The 18,513-nt window shown below is 35.6% G+C and overlaps 1 protein-coding gene across 1 annotated transcript in view; it reads left to right on the top strand.

The window, feature by feature from the left end:
• Positions 1-18,513, top strand: part of SPATA17 (spermatogenesis associated 17) — a 235,765-nt gene that overhangs the window by 171,566 nt on the left and 45,686 nt on the right. The gene's annotated exons all lie outside the window — the stretch shown is intronic.

The following is an 18,513-nucleotide window of genomic DNA, read 5'->3' as shown; positions in this document are numbered from 1 at the left end:
CATATATGTATATGTGCAACTCCTGAGTGTCATATGCACTTTCATAACAGGTACAGCATGTATATGTGGCACTTATGTGATATATTAGTCTCTCCTCAGACTGCCACAACAAAGTACTATAGACTATGTGGCTTCAAGCACAGACATTTATTTTCTTACAATTCTGGAGGCTGGAAGTCTGAGATAACTGCCAACATAGTTTCTGGTGAGGCCTTTTTTCCTGGCTTGTAGACAGCTACCATCTCCCTGTTTGCTCATATGACTTCTTCTTTCTGGGCAGAGAGAGAGCAGGCTGTCTTGTATCTCTCCCTGTAAGGGCACTAGTCCCAAGGGACCAGGACTCTACCTTCATAACCTTATTTAACCTTAATCACCTCCTTACAGGTTCTGTCTCTAATACAGTCACATTACAGGTTAGATATTCAACATATGAATTCTAGGGAAACACAATTCAGTTCATAGCCTTCCATTCCTGGCCCCCAAACTCATGCACTCTTGAATACAAATACATTCTTTCCATCTCAAAAGCCAGAAGAATATTAATACATTTAGTACCCACTCTAAAGTCTAAAGTCATATCTAAATCATAGGAACATGACAAGGATGCCCACTCTTTTTTTTCTTTTTTTGAGATGAAGTCTCACTCTGTCGGTCAGGCTGGAGTGCAATGGCGCAATCTTGGCTCACTGCAACCTCCGCCCCTCAGATTCAAGTGATTCTCCTGCCTCAGCCTCCCAAGCAGCTGGGACTACAGGCGCATGCCCCCACACCTGGCTAATTTTTTGTATTTTTAGTAGAGATGGGGTTTCACCGTGTTAGCCATGATGGTCTCCTTCTCCTGACCTGGTGATCTGCCCACCTCAGCCTCCCGAAGTTCTGGGATTATAGGCATGAGCCACTGAGCCCAGCCTCAAGGATGCCCAGTCTTACAACTTCTATTCAGTATAGTACTGGAAGTCCTAGCCAGAGCAGTTAGGCAAGAGAAAGAAAGAAAAGGCATCCACACTGGAAAGGAAAATATAAAATTGTCTGTTTGCAGATGACATGATCTTAAATATTAAAAACCCTAAAGACTCCACCAAAAGACTGTTAGAACTAATAAACAAATGCAATAAGGTTTCAGGATACAAAATTAACATACAAATATTAGTAGCATTTCCGTATACTAACAACGAACTGTTCCAAAAAGAAATCAAGATAATAATCCCACATAGGAATGAATTTAACTAAGGAAGTAAAAGATCTGTACATTGAAAACTATAAAATACTGATGATATAAATTAAAGAAGACACAAATAAATGGAAAGATAGTCTGTGTTCATGGACTGGAAGAATTTAATATTGTTAAAATGTCCATATAAACAAAGTGATCAACTGAATCAATACAATCCCTATCAAAATCCCAATGGCTTTTTCACAGAAACAGAAAAAATAATCCTTGGCCAGGCAGGGTGGCTCATGCCTGTAATCCCAGCACTTTGGGAGGCCAAGGTGGGCAGATCACTTGAGATCAGTAGTTTGAGACCAGCATGGCCAACTTGGTGAAACCCTGCCTTTACTAAAAATACAAAAAGTAGCCGGATGTGGTGGTGCCCCCTTGTAGTCCCAGCTACTTGGGAGGCTGAGGCAGCTACTTGAACCTTGGAGGCGGAGGCTGCAGTGAGCTGAGATCGTGCCACTGCACTCCAGCCTGGGTAAAACAGTAAGACTCTGTCTCAAAAGAGAAAAAAAAAGAAAAAAAAGAAGAAGAAAGGAAAAAACAATCTTAAAATTCCTGAACCACAAAAGACCCTGAACAGCCAAAGCAATCTTGAGCAAAAAGACTAAAGATGGAAGCATCACACTATCTGATTTCAAATTATACTACAAAGTCATCGTAATCAATACAACATGGTCCTAGCATAAAAAATAGACACATCAAACAATGGAATAGGATACAGAACCCAGAAATAAATGCACACATTTATGCTCAATTGATCTTTGACAAAGGTCCCAAATACATACAATGGGGACAGGATGGTCTCTTCAACAAATGGTGATGAGAAAACTGTATATCCACATGCAGAAGAATGAAAGTGGATCTTTATCTCACACCATATGCAAATACCAACTAAAACTAGATTAAGACCTGAAACTGTAAAACTACTAGAAGGAAATATAGGAAAAAAGCTTCTTGACATTGGTCTAAGCAATTATTTTTTGGTTATGACCCCAAAAGTATAGGCAACAAAAGCAAAAATAGACAAATAGAATTGCGTCAAACCAAAAAGCTTTGCACAGCAAAGGAAATAATCAACAGTGTAAAGAGAGAAACTATGGAACTGGAAAAAAACATTTGCAAGCCATACATTTGATAGAGTTAATGTCTGAAATATATAAGGAGCTCATACAACTCAATAGCAAGAAAACAAATAACCTCTTTGAAAAATGGGCAAAAGACTGGAATAGACATTTCTCAAAAGAAGACATGCAAATGGCCAACAAGTATATGAGAAGATGCTCAACATCACTAATCATCAGGGAAATGCAAACAGAAACCACAATGAGCTATGACTTCACACATATTAGAATGGCTATTACCAAAAAGACAAAAGATAACGTATTGGCAAGGATGTGGAGAAAATGGAATGCTTGTACACTATTGGTGGGAATACAAATTAGTACAGTCATTATGGAAAATGGAGGTTCTCCAAAAAATTAAAAATAGAACTACTGTACAATCCAGCAATCCTATTTCTGGGTATAGATTCAAAGGAAGTGAAATCCATATATTGAAGAGATATCTGCAGCCCCATGTTTACTGCAGCATTTTCAAAATCGCCAAGATATGGAATCAAACAAATTATTCATTGAAGGACAAATGGATAAAGAAAATGTGCTAGATACACACATTGGAATACTATTCAGCTTTTAAAAAGAAGGACATTCTGTCATTTGTGATAACATGGACGAACCTGGAGGATCTTGCACTAAATGAAATGTTAGGCACAGAAATACAAATACTGCATGATCTCATTTATATGTGAAATCTGAAAAAAATCAAACTCAGAAGTACAGAGTAGAATGGTGGTTACTAAGGACTTGAGGCAGGAGGTAGGGGTGAGAAATGAGAAGGAGATGTTTGTCAAAAGATACAAAGTTTCAATTAGGATGAATAGTTCTCGAGATCTATTATACAGCATGGTGACTAAAATTAATAATGTATTGTATACTTTAAAATGACTCAGTCTAGATCTTAAATGTTCCTATCACAAAATAGAAATAACTGTGCTAAATCTTATGGATATGTTAATTAGCATGATTGTGGTAATCATTTCACAATGTATATGTATATCAGAAGATCATGTTGTACACTGTAAATATATACAATTTTTACAAATGGCCAACAAGTATATAAGAAGATGCTCTACATTATTAATCATCAGGGAAATGCAAATAGAAACCACAATGGCATATAACCTCACACATGTTAGAATGGCTATTAACAAAAAGACAGAAGATAACATGTACTGGCAAGGATATGCTGTGTTCATGGACTGAAAGAATTTGATATTGTTAAAATGTCCATAAAACCAAAGTAAGCTGTTGAGTTATTGCAGGTGTATTTAATTTGTCAATTATACCTCAGTAAAGCTGTGGGAAAACAAAGAACTACCAAGAAATACCATATATGGTATTACCAGATATGGGTGAAACTTGCCTCGTTCTGAGGCAAACTTCCTGTGTAGCTGTGAACCTGTGTAACCAGACAAGTTACGTGCTTCCAAAATGCAATGGTAGGACAGGCAAAGGGGTGATATTTCTATGCCAAAAGGGAAAAATTGGAAGAAAGGAATGGATGATGTGTCTCAGTGAAGTCTAAAACCTAACAAGACAAATTCTATTTCATGTTAAGATTTGAAAATAATCCTTTTTGGTTCAATATTTTGCTCTCCAGTTCCTCTGGGATGTCAGGGTCACCCTGATGGCCCTGTGGGTGAGGCAGAGTCTCTCTGCAAGGGCCCTGCCCACATGGCTCCCTGTAAGGGCGGGTCCTGCCCTAGAGACACTGAACAGGGTCATCCTGCCCCACAGAATCTGGAGAGGTGACCCCACTCTTTGAAACCTAGAAGGAAACAGTCCTGCTCCCTGGGCCTCTTGCAGGAGTAGTAGCCCCAGTGATCTCTGAATCCCCTTGGGGGTCGTTCTTCCCTTTCCTTGAATAGTGTTCCAGTCCTTGCAGAATCTAACAAGTCCCACAATTGGCCTTAATTCTTTTCCGCTTTCTTTGCACTATTTACTTCAAACTCTTGGCGCCTTAGCTGGTATAATCTCATCTCTGTTCCTGGCTTCTGTCAATAGAGCTGATGAAGTCCCTGAGTCCCATCATCTCTTTATCTATTAGTCAAGAACTTTTTCTAGGCACTGGAAAAATAAGATATTGTTTCTACCATGTTATGCATTTCCTTAGCAATGTGTTCCTACTCTAGCTCAAAACCCAGCACTCACAGACTGTTGTATGACATCATTTAATCTTAATCACCTTCTTAAAAGCTCTGTCTCTAATATAGTCACATTGAGAGTTAGGCTTCAACACATGAGTGGTGGTGGGGGTGGCTACAAAATTCAGGCTATACCATGTAACATACATGTTATATATGCAGCACACATACAGCATGGTGATTATAGTTAATAATAATGTATACTTGTATAGAAACATACATATACATATTTATCTTTGTGCTGCACTTATAGATAGGGAAAAAAATTGAGTGGCACATATATACCATGGAATACTATGCAGCCATTAAAAAGAATGAAGTCATGTTCTTTGCAGCAACATGGATGCAGCTGGAGGCCATTATTCTAAGTGAATTAATGCAGACATAGAAAATCAAATACTGCATGTTCTGACTTATAAGTGGCAGCTAAACAATGAGTACACATGGACATAAAGATGGAAACAATAGATACTGGGGTCTCCAAAAGAGGGGAGGGAGGGAGGGAGGAAGTGGGGCAAGGGTTGAAAAACTACCTGTTGAATGCTATGTTCACTCTTTGGGTGATGGGATCAATAAAAGTCCAAACCTCAGTATTACATAATATATTCATATAACAAACCTGTATATGTACACCCTGAAATGAAAAAAAATCACATATAAAAGGAAACCCATATTACTGTCTAAGGACATTCGTAAGAGAGTTTGCTTTTCTGAAAACATTTAGTGTAAACATCATTACACTACATATTCTGCAAAATTTAAATGTTATGGTTCATTGTATTATGTTTTATATCTATAGCTTTTTAATTTAATTTTTGGCTTAGAGTAAAACTTTCAATAGATCTGAATGAACAGGATAATGTATATGTATATTCGTTGCCCATATTACAATTCAGTAAGGGCTTCAGAATTAAGAACATTAGTCAAAAAACAGGTAAAGGAAGAAAGAAAACAAATATTTTTTATCTGATTTCAAAATATTTTTTACCTCTTAAACAAAAATGTCTGAATTGGGAAAACATGTCTTAGACTATAAGAGTTGAAAAGGGAAAGTTCATACTATGCATTTAACCTGTTGTTCCTTGTAGGGAAAAAGTATAATTTCATTTCTTTCCCTCATAGATTCTTGGTTGAGATACTTTTCTGAAAAGTCAGATTAACAAGAGAAAAACCTACTCAAAGTGTATTAACACATGTCATACCTATCACATGGAAGAGGCCTCAGCTCAAAAGTATTTCTCTCTCAAGGCAGTGGCACAGGGGCCTTGCATAAATAGCACTTTAATAAAGAGCTATACATTCTATATAGTGACAAAACAAAGAATAGAGTATCTCCAGACTTCCAAAAAGCAGGAAAATGTGGGAAGATACATTCATGGAAAGAACAAAGTCTCCTCCAGAATCTTCTGGCTCTGTTTCTGAGATAAGCAAGTGTTGTAAAAGTGCCTGCCTTCAGGTGGGAAAGGCAAAGAGAAGGGCAGAATGTGCCCCTGCATTTTAACCTTCTTTAGCTCAGTGATCCCCAGTATTTCAGAGAGGAATATTTTGGTTTCCTTCACTAACAATTAAAAAATACACACACACACACACACACACACACACACATCTCAGAATTTACACAAAATGAAGTAGTGACTTTCTGGAAAGGAATTGGGGCCACCGGAAAGGGTATGGATTCCACATACTACCAGACCTAATGATTCTATTAATAGTGAGGATTCATTCATTTGCATACCGCCTCCTTCCTGAAGGGATTTAAGGCATCTTTCTAAAAGTAAAATGCGGCCAGGCATAGTGGCCTGCGCCTGTAATCCCAGCACTTTGGGAGGCCGAGGCGGGCAGATCACAAGGTCAAGAGATCGAGACCATCCTGGCCAGCATGGTGAAACCCTGTCTCTACTAAAAATACAAAAATTAGCAACTGGGTGTGGTGGTGCGCACCTGTAGTCCCAGCTACTCAGGAAGCTGGGGCAGGAGAATCGCTTGAATTCGGGAAGCAGAGGTTGCAGTGAGCTGAGATCGTGCCACTGCACTCCAGTCTGGTGACAGTGCGAGACTCTGTCTCAAAAAAAAAAAAAAAGTAAAATGCAATAAGGGTCATATTATTGAAGTAAGGATAAGGGGAAATGATCTAAGATGAGAAGAGTTTATATGCCTGCAACATAAAGGGAAAGCATCACGGTGGTGGTGATTTAAGAATTTCAGCTTCCTGGTGTCCAACATAAAAAGGAAGACACAAGTTACAGATGGATCTTCCTTACTCAAAAGGAAGAAACGTTAGACCCAAAAGAAAAATAAGGTGTTTCTTTACTAAACTCTGAGAAACATTCTTTTTTAAGGACATTATAAATATGGAATTGCCAAGGGGTAAGACCTGCTGGAAAGTAAATTGGATACTTCAGAAAGCAATTTTTTTTTTGTTTGCAGCTAAGACATCTTAATTAAAAATGGCCTTCAAAAACACTAGTAATTCCAAGGCATAAAGAATGTATACAGTGAGTCATTTAACCTAGTTCACCCTTAGAACTGATCGACAAACATAATGTTGATGATAATATCTGTCTTGATCTGTTTTGTGTTGCTATAACAGAATACCTGAGACTAAGTAATTTATAAAGACAAGAGGCTTATTTAGCTCACGGTTCTGGAGTCTGAGAAGTACAATAAGGCTGGCACTGGCATCTTCCTGGCTTCTAGTGAGGGCTTTTGTTCTGTGTCATAACATGGCAGAGAAGGTCAAAGGGGAAGCAGGCACATGAGGAGGCAAAACCCAAGAGGCGCACTGGATTTATAATAACCAACCCTTGGAATGAGTCCATCCTCGTAAGAATCTAATCTAATCAGAGAGAGCTCACAACTACTGGAATGGCACCAAGCAATTTATGAGGTATCTGTTGCCATGACCCAAACACCTCCCACTAGGTCCCACCTCCCAAAACCGCCACACTGGGGATCAAATTTCAACATGAGTTTTGGTAAGAACAAACTCAAGCCATAGCAAAGTCATTTCATAAAATTCAGCAATCAACCTGTTCTAGGCACATGTTTTTAACTGACATGCAACCATTCAGAATGTAAGCTAAATATGCTTTGTAACTATTTATCTAATTTCACATTTTAAACATGTGTAATGTGATCTGTATCTCATTTTCTATTTGACATAAACATTTGTTGCTTTTATACCATCTCATTGTTCTATTTAATTCAAGGAGGTGTTCATTTCTTTAAAATATAAATGACTTCTGACATTAAGCTGCTTCAGAGCAAGACATGTTCTTGTGCAAAATGTGTTTCCTAAAATAATGTAGTACTTCCTTTTGATTTTATGCAACAGATTCACTTCATATATTCTGACATATTTTTCGAGAATATGCATTTATTTAACCATAAAGTAAGCAACTTTATGGAAATATAGAAACTTTTGGATACACAGTAAAAAGAAAAGTAGTGTATTTTTTTATTTTGGAGGAATAATTGTATGTCTCCATATACTTTTAGAAGGCATACATACTTAAGAAAAATAATCACACATAATTATTCTTGTTGGCCTCCTGTATTAGTCTGTTTTCACACTGCTATAAAGAAACTACCTGGCCAAGGTGGGCAGATCACAGGGTTAGGAGTTCGAGACCAGCCTGGCCAACATAGTGAAACCCCATCTCTACTAAAAATACAAAAATTAAATGGATGTGGTGGCACACACCTGTAATCCCAGCTACTTGGGAGGCTGAGACAGAAGAATCGCTTGAACCCAGGAGGCAGAGGTTGCAGTGAGCCAAGACCATGCCACTGCACTTCAGCCTAGGTGACAGAGTGAGACTCTGTCTCAAAAAAAAAAAAAGAAAAAAGAAAGAAAGAAAAGAAACTACCTGAGAATCTGAGACTGGGTTAGTTTTAAAAGAAAGAGGTTTAATTGACTCAGTTCTGCATGGCTGGGGAAGCCTCAGGAAACTTACAATCATGGCAGATGGTAGAAGGTGAAGGGGAAGCAGGCATGTCTTACATGCCAGCAGGTGAGAGAGAAGAGTGCAAGGGGGAACTGCCAAACACTTTTTTAAAACAATCAGATCTCATGAGAACTCACTCACTGTCACAAGTACAGCATAGAGGAAACCACCCCTATAATCCAATCACCTCCTACCAGATCCCTCCCATGACACATGGGGATTACAATTTTAAATGAGATTTGGGTGGGTACACAGAGCCAAACCATATCACCCTAAGAATTTAAAGAAAAATTGTAGGTTTTATTTATTTATTTATTTATTTATTTATTTTTTGAGACAGAGTCTTGCTCTGTTGCTGAGGCTGGAGTGCAGTGGTGCAATCTCAGCTCACTGCAACGTCCGCCTCCCAAGCTCAAGTGATTCTCATACCTCAGCCTACCAAATAGCTGGGATTACAGGCATGCACCACCACACTCAACTAATTTTTGTATTTTTTGTAGAGATGGGGTTTTACCATGCTGGCCAGGCCGGTCTCGAACTCCTGGCTGGAACTCAAGCCAAGGCTTCCCAAAGTGCTGGGATTACAGGTGTGAGCCACCACACCCAGAGATTGTAGGTATTCTTTAAATCATAATAAATAATCAGTCCCTCCTACTCCATACAAAACCGTGTAGAAAATTATTCAAAACAACTTTACATTTCTCCCTCCTTCCTTACCTTCCTTCCTTTTTTTCTTCCTCCTTTCCTCCCTCCTTTCCTTATTTCTCCCCATCTTCTTATCTCTTAAAATAAACACCAACGTTAAATAAACAAACTTAGAAAAATTAGCTGGGCATGGTGGTGCACACCTGTAATCCCAGCTACTCAGGAGGCTGAGGCAGGAGAATTGCTTGAACTTGAGCAGCGGAGGTTGGAGTGAACAGAAATTGTGCCATTGCACTCCAGCCTGGGCAACAGAGCGAGACTCCATCTCAAAAAAGACAACAACAGCAACAACAGCTATGTCTCTGTGTGGTGGCTAACATAATCTGTACAATACATAGGTAGTCATTTTACTGGTTAAACATAAAATCTTAGAATTATTAGAAATACTTTATTATTTGATTTGATATTAAGCAACTTGGATGGGACTTGCATTCAATAGGTTGCTAAAATACTTTTTTCCATACTTTTATAAAACTTTGTTTCTTGATATTGGAAATTTTAGGCTTCAATTTATTAATTATTGGTGAATTAGAGAAAATCTTAGGGAGACTAGAGATGTCGCATTCAAAATGTTGAAGAAAGAAAAGGCTGACATGATCTTATGGTTCTTCTATGGCAAGATGGAGTTGAATGTGGTATATTGACTTTAGCCAAGAAGGCTCAAGCAAGTATATTTGGCTTCTGTCCTTTACTCTTCCCATTATATTTTAAGATTGTCTATGTAGAAATCTTTCATTCACTTATATTATTTTTAAACATAGAAGTCATACTTTTCGAATGATTTATTAACCAATTGTGTTAAAACGTGTCAGTTGGCAGAAAATCAAAGGTAAGTAAATACTCTTCTTCTCATCATATTCATATTAAATCGATTTAATGTATCAAATATTATTTAAATTTTTGTTTTATTTTTAATGCTATTGAACTAAAGAGCACTATACAAAGAAATCAAAGTCAGCAAATTTAGAGCAAATAATACTATTTTTCTCAAAAGTATGAAAATCAATAATGAAAAGTAGCATATATATAATTTTTGAAAGTGTGGAAATCAATAATAAGATAATGTGCATACCATATAATTTACTCATTTTTTAAACCTATTTGTAAACTGCCCAAGTTAAGTTCTTCGATTCTAAGTCTGTGTCTTAAATGGTTGAACCTTTTAAGATCAGGTAAGTTCTTTGTATTCATAAATTCTTTATTGTACTGATCTCCATATTTAAACTAGATGTGAAATTAAATAAGGAGAATCTACCAGTCAGTCACTATTAATTTAATCTATTTGGGTAGATCTAAAAGAGTTAGACAATAAAAAATTCAGTGTACTAAAAACATCCTTTTGGTTGTCAAAACATTCACATATGTTCATATTTACTGAAGCAGAAATGATATTCTGAAGTCTTTATCTGAATTGGAATGAGTTTCCATAGGCATTTTAGACAACTGATTTTAATGGAACCATTTCATGTTTTCCCTTGTTTGCAAAATTCAGGAAGAGACTCTTTCAAGATGGTTCATGTTGATAGAGCTTTTCCTCTTACGTCTTATTACAGGTGAATTACAACAGTAGAGAAGTCCTTTTTTGTTATTTTCACATGCATTTTGGTCCTAAACAGGATTTTATAAGCTACAAAGCATAAAAATATCCAGTACTCTAAAGAATTAATTTAGAGAACCTAAGCATATTGCACAGAACATAAAGTTGACCTTTACTGTCTATGGCTTTTGGAATGGAGTGGGATGTAGAACACATCATAGATTTAATGTGGCACATCGTTGTCTGCAGAAACTTGGGTGGGACTGTGACTGCTTGCCCATTGCACCCGGTGATTGAATCTGCTGTCACCAGCATCCTGATAATAATGAACATTCAGCTTAACGACCGTGATTATGATTATCATAATTGATGTGCAAGTGCAGTGTGTGGGGATCATTACAGCTGAACTGTACAGCAGAGAAACATGCCTCAGTTATGGATAATTTTACTTTTATGCATTGATTGGGATAAAATATGCCTTTCTATTTAAACAGACCAGCTTCATATAATTTTAAGAATCTTACCATACATGCTGATTGATGATTATGCACTTGCTGAAAAACAGCCCCTTACAGTTGTTTGTTTTGTGTTGTTTCATTTCATTAGTAAATGTAAACAATTAAATAATTAGGTGTAATTGAGGGAAAATATTTTGCTTATGAGGATGGCCTTCAATAATCAAATACTCAGTTTAAGTGCTTTTTCTCTGTCTCCCCCTTTGACAATATATTAGAGACTGAATTTCTTCAGTTTTCTTCTTCTGATTACCATTGTTTAGTCTTTCTAAGCACAGTAGGCTTCAGGAAAAGTATAAATTTACGTGAATTTTTATTATAAATCTATAGATGCCTTTGTATATGCATATATTTATATATGTGTATGTACACTGTAGTCTATTATGCATTTCAGAAATTGGGCAGAGCCAAATATTGTATTGTATTACTTACTAAAATAATATTTAGCCTATAGAGTGCTTTAAATATATTACGTTAAGATATGTACATTTATGCTACCTTTGCTTTTTAATCTGGTTTGTTTCTAATTAATTGGATACATTGTTTAGTAATTTCCAATTATGCTTTTAAAAATGATACAGCAAGGTTCCTGATTTGAATTTTAACTTGCGAATGAAAATAATATGTGCAATGATGTGTCTAAGTTTTTCAAAAGATTAGATCTGAGCATATTAGTTATAATCATTAACCTAAGGGCACAATTTGGATTTGATTCTAAAATATTTCATTTAAGTGATGAACAAACATAATGGAACAAATTTTTACAAAGAAGCATGGTAAGCCATTTTTAAAATCTTTATATTTTGTAACTGCAATAAAGCTTGAAACAGAGATCTCTCCATTAGATTATTAATAGATGTACAGCTCTGAAGAGACTATGGTTAACATTTCCTTCGGAGGTCTGTAAGATTTACATTACCCCAGGTAAGATGTTTGCCCTAGATGTGCAGCTGTACACTGTGGTGGAGGACAAAATCTTTTTCTGACAGTGAGAGGTTTAATAGCTTGCCTATGAAATTTTCTTTCTGAAAGTTTTTAGTCCCAATGTGATTCCTGAACTTTATGAAAACTTTCTCCTGAAGTTTCTAAGTCTCAGACCAGGTGCAATGGCTCACTTCTGTAATCCCAGCACTTTGGGAGGCTGAGGCAGGAGGATGCCTTGAGCCTAGGAGTTTGAGACCAGCCTGGGCAACATAGTGAGACCCTGTCTCCACAAAAAAATTAAAAATTATCTGGGCATGGTGGCACATGTCTGTAGTTCCAGCTACTTGAGAGACTGATGTGGGAGGATTGTGTGAGCTCATGAGTTGGAGGCTGCAGTGAGCAGCCTGGGTGACAGAGAAATACCTCATCTCTTAAAAAAATAAAATAAGAAGTTTGTAAGTCTCTAAAAATTCAACATATGCTAGTCTTCTCTGCATTGTTACTCATCTAGAATGATAGTTAAATTCTTCATCTGACAAAGATCAAGGAATATGTTATCTCTGCATTTTTCTACAATTAAACTCTTAACCTTATGTTTTTAATTTGAAGGCCTCAATTTACTTTTTCCTTGCTGTTGTAGGAAACTGAGCCAAGATATCAGTGTGAATTGTGGCCTCCAAACCTATTGCCTTCATTCCCAAGTATAAGATTATTGCTTTAATATCTTTCTGTGACTTTCTGGTCTTGATTTGACTCAGACAAGAGGGGGTTTTACTAGAATAAGGGGACCCCAAATGACTGGAAATATAAATAGGAAATATACATTATGCCTTAGAAAGAAGCTAACTTTGGTCTTAAGAATCATGGAAGTACTTAAAACATAACATGAACACAAAAGTTAGCTAATAGTACTTAGTCAAGTGTCCTCCTGGCTATATCTGGAGGTTTGGCATGGAGAGTTCAAATGGATATTTATGTGTACTTCTAGGTAGGCCCCTATCAAACCATTTAGCATCAGCGTGTTTGGGTACTGCCACTGAGATGAACATTTTTATGTATATACATATATCTTTGCCCTAATGATTTCCTGAAAGTAAAATTTCTGAGTCAAATAATGTGATGGGTAGTTTTATGTTATGTCAGTTTGACTAGGCTGTAATACCATCATTTAATCGAACACTGTCTAGGTGATGTTGTGAAGGTGTTTTGCTGATGTGCTTAAGATCTATAATCAGTTGACTTTGTATAAAGCAGATTATCCTCCATAATGTGGGTGGGTCTCATTCAATAAGTTAGAGGTTTTAAGAACAAAAACAGAGGGTTCCCAGAGAAGATATTCTTCCTCAAGACTGCAACATCAATTCTTGTTTGTATTTTCAGTTTACTGGAGTGGACTGCCCTACAGATTTAATACCTGCCAGTTTCCAAAATTGCATAAGCCAATTATTTAAAATAAATTCACCCCTCCCCCCACATCTATCTCATTTGTTCTCTTTCCTTGGAGAACCCTGACTGATGTAGAGTGATTGCATATTTTTAATACTTTCATTATGTATTATCGAACTGCTCTGAAGTAGAATGAACAAAAAAGTACCTTATTCCATATATACATATCCCTTCATGGTCATTAACACTGGTTATTCTCAGTGGTTTTTACAAAAGATGTACACACATCTTTAGTCTTAAATCAACTGGAATTTTGTTTGCTACTGAATAAATTTATAGATTAATTTTGGGGAATTGAATTTTAATATATTGAGTCTTAGCGTTCAAGAACATGCTTTGTCTCTCAATTTATTAAAAATTTTTAAATTGACCTTAAGAAGAGTTTTGTAACTTTTCCAGTTTCCAGTTATTGGCTAAGTATATTTCTAATTATTTTATATTTTTATTCTGATTAGGATTTTCTTTTATCTTATTTATTAATTTTTAAAGACTTACCTTAATGTGCTATGTTTTAATGGTTGCTTTATGAATTTTTCTACTAATTCTAACAGTTAGGTTTACTAGGTAGACAATTACATCATCTGCACATATTTATATATTCAACCCTCTTTTACTTTATAATCTTTTTACTTCATTTAAAAACTTTCTGGTCATATTAACTAACACATAGCATAATGAAATATAGATAAAAATGGTCATCATTCACTTCTGAATATAAAGTTTGCTATTGGATACATAATATGCATACACACAATTGTAACTACTTGATGGTGTCATATATACATATAACTAGTTAAAATATGATATTGAAATATTAAGAAGTTACTATCTTTTTGAGTGAGGTAATTATTGAATTCTATTAAATAATTTCTTAGTATCTAAAAAGATCAGTATGTTTTTCTTCTTTAACCTTTTAAAGCAATGTACTACATCAATATATGCTGTAATGTTGAACCATCCTTGTATTCCTGGTATAAACCCTTTCTAGTTTATAAAGTGTTATTCTCTCAGCATGATGCTAAAATTGATCTGGTTTTTATACATACTATTGATCAAATAAATCTATTCTAAGTATCTAGTTTTCTCATAACTTGGCTATTCTTATCTGCTTTTACTTCCTTTGGGTTCAACTCATGAATTAGTCTTACAGGGAATGGGGCTTAAAAAATTTAGAAGAAAAAATGAGTACTTTTTAGTAAATATCATAGAAGTTATATTTTAGTGAAATCTGAAGCCTGTTTTAAGACCGTTAAAAGAGGTCAAACTGGAGGATATTTAATAAGTGTATCCTCTCATTTCTCCCAGTTTTCTTGTGAACAAATCCTCCAGATGGTGATATGGTTTGGCTATGTCCCCACCCAAATCTCATCTTGAATTGTATTTCCCATAATCCTGAACTGTGGTGGGAGGGACCTACTAGAGGTAATTGAATCAAGGGGTAAGTTCCCCCCATGCTATTCTCATAATAGCAAGCAAGTTCTCATAAGATCTGACAGTTTTATAAGAGGCTTTTCCCTTCATTCGGCTCTCCTTCTCTTTGCTGCCATCAAGTGGAAGAAGGACATGTTTTCTTCCCCTTCTGCCATGATTGTAAGTTTCCTGAGGCCTCCCCAGCCCTGAGGAACTGAGTCAATTAAACCTCTTTCCTTTAAAATTTACCCAGTCTCAGGCAGTTCTTTATAGCAGCGTGAGAATGAACTAATACGGATGGTGATGATGGTGTGTGTGTCTATCCAAAGTAAGATCCTTGACTGAGTGGAAACATACCAAATCAATTTTACCCTCAACGTGTTGCCCTGAAATTGCAGCATAATTTACCTTACATGGTTTCAAAAGCTACCTTTAAATGGGCTATATTATGTAAGTCTAATATTTTTCTTCTAGGTACAATTTTCTGATCTGCTGTTGGCCACATCTTGCTATTTGTCTATAGGTTAATGACTAGGATCACACATGCATAGTCTACAGGCATGAGCAATAATTTCCCTGTAACTTTATGAAGCATTTTGTATTACTGAACTTCAGCTTCCCATGTGTCTCTGCATGCTGATTGTCCTCTTAGTTTTAGCATTTCTGGTACAGTCCCCGTTCATTATTCTCATTCAGAAAAGGGAATCTCAAACAATTAAATTGAATTTGTCATGCTTTTCTGAAAATTATATTTTATATGATTAGATTGCAAGAATTCACTTTAATTTTAGAAAATTTAGAAAAGAGAGAAGCAAATAGAGAAAATAAAACCACCTATTATTCATTGCCAGTATTTTATTATTCTTACAGTACTATTTCAGTCTCACTTTTGTACATATAATCTACCACCCAGACACATACAGAAAGTAAGTTTGCACTTGATATATTCTTTCATAGCCTGTTCTATTCAGTTACCATCCTTGGACATCACAATTTGCTGGAATGCTCTGAATGATTTTCTTTGTCTTTAAGCATTAGTACAGTTGATCATCACGTTAATGGGGATATGTTTGGAGAAATGTGTCATTAGATAATTTAGTTGTGTGAACATCATAAAGTGTACAAACCTAAATGGTATAGCCTACTACAGACCTACACTATATGGTATAGCCTACTGCTCCTAAGCTAAAAACCTGTACAGCATGTTACTGTACTGAATATTGTAGACACCTGTAATACACAAATGTATCTAAATATAGAAAAGTTACAGTAAAAATACAGTTAAAAACCATGCAGTAAAGTATAATCTTATGGAAACACCATCATATATGTGTTAGTTTGATGGCTTACAGCTTATGATTTTAGTTTAAAATTTTTCAGGTACATAGTGGTTCCTTTCCATATGTAGATTTAAAGCTTTCTCATATTTCTGGAAATATTTATTAAATTATAGTTTTAAATATTCTTTTTTACTCTTTTGTTTATCATCGTAAAGACTCTAATTATATTTAATGTTGAATCTTTCTTTGCCTATCTTCCACTTTAACCCTTTTGTCTCTCACCCATATTACTTATTTCATTTTCCTTTTTTTTTTTTTTGGCTTTCTTTTAAATTTGTATTCAAATCTATTTCCTTTGGGCCATATATAATTTACTTTTCATATCCGATATGGTTTTGTCTTTTTCCTCAATTTTTTTCCTGGGTTTAAATAAGTTTCCTGCATATCTTTCTGGTTTTGGGTACAGTTCTGTTCTTAGTTTGTGAGTTTTTATATAAAATATTTCTTAATTCTTGTTTGAGAATATTTAATTCAATTTGAAATGTTTTCATATTGTTTTCCAGAATTTTCATTTGCTGAAAGGTTTGAATTCTCACTTTGATTCTTTTTTCTCACAGTGACTTTTTAATGAGGTTCTATTTTGCTTATTTTCTTTATTTTATGGACAGAGTTCCTAGGTCAAGAACATACTTTTCTGTTAGTATGGTAAATTTGGTTTCTTTAATAAAATAATGTTGTAGGGAAGAAGAGGGAGCTGATGTCTTGTGGTTTTATTTCTGCAGAATCCTTATTTTTCCACTTTTACTTCCTTCTTTCCTTTCATTTCTGACTCAAGGGTGCATCTTTCTCTCTCTATCTCCCTCTTCCCTAGAAGCAATCGCTTCAGATCCAGTGCTCTTCTCTATAGTTGATGCCATGAACTATCAAGTCACAGGCCTGTGTTTAGCCTTTTAACACTTAGTTTTGAAATTTATCTTTCTGGAGGTTATTTTATCAGTGTTCTCTGTGCCCCTCACCTCCTTCTATAACCTTTAGCAAGCTTTCTCTCCCCTTGCTTTTTACACCCAAAGGTTTGCAACAATGAGGAAAGCTAGTGTATTAACTCTTAGAATTTGATGCTTCTTTCTTTAATTATAAGTAACTTGAGATTTGTATTCTTTATTTCCTAGTAAGGCTGAAGGTATGTGTCATGTATAGTTTTACTTGTGTTCCTTGATAATATGATGTACGGAGAGATTTGGATTTAGGCAGCTTCCGTTTTCTTAAGGCCAGCTAAAACTCCTTGAAGGTCATATTTAGCAACAGTTGTCTTTAGTCATTCAACAAATACCGAACACCTTCTATGGGGCAGGAAGTATGCTAGACAATTTAGAATGTAAATTAATCACTGTTTTAAATACCCCAGAGAAAAAGATCATATATCTATAAGACTGGATAGTAAAGAACCCTAAGGATCAGTAAGTGCTAAACACCTATGCTTGCAGACAACATGGACTTTCAATTCTGAAGGAACATGAACTTTCCAGTTTCAAAAGGTTATTAGGGCTGAAGTTGAGAGAATAAGGACAAAGATGTTAGATGATAAGACTGGAGATCTGGCCGGATATAGAACATGTAGGTACCCGCTAGACTATCCCAAACAATTAGTCTTTAGGCTAGGAGAGTTAAATGGTTTTAAGCAAGGATTGAAAAAGTGAGGTTTATGTTTTTAAGAAGTGTTCTCTGGATACAATGTGAATACTGAATTTTAGAGAGGCCAGAATGAATGGAGAAGAGATAAGTTTGTGAGCAGTAGTCCAAATTATATTTAATGCAGTTAGTTCTACAAGAATGGCAGTGGATTTGGAGAGATATGAATTAACTTTAGAAGTATTAAGAATACAGATAATGTTAAAACTTGAAAATGGATTGAGTATGATGTTTTCTGATTACTTTTAATTTTCTGCAAAAGGCTACTAGATTTAGAATGGTATTACTCATTGAGTCTGAGAAAAGAAGAAAAGGGCTAGAATTGGGAGTCAGTTACAGAGAAGAATCCTTGAGTTCAATCTTGAACATGTTTGAGTTTGAAATGACTTTAACTCATCCTATTAGATATGTCAAATAAAATGTAGAATAGAATATAACTGAATATAGAGGTGCATTGCTTGGAACAACAGTCTTTACTAGAATCGCAAAATTGAATACATTTGGTTCATAAATAATAATTGAAACAATGAAAGTAGATTGTCTTAGTCTATTTTTTGTTGCTATACAGGAATACCTGAA

The sequence above is a fragment of the Nomascus leucogenys genome, chromosome 5, assembly GCF_006542625.1.
Source record: "Nomascus leucogenys isolate Asia chromosome 5, Asia_NLE_v1, whole genome shotgun sequence".
Taxonomy (NCBI): Eukaryota; Metazoa; Chordata; class Mammalia; order Primates; family Hylobatidae; genus Nomascus; species Nomascus leucogenys.
This window is presented reverse-complemented; position numbering and strand designations above follow the sequence as displayed.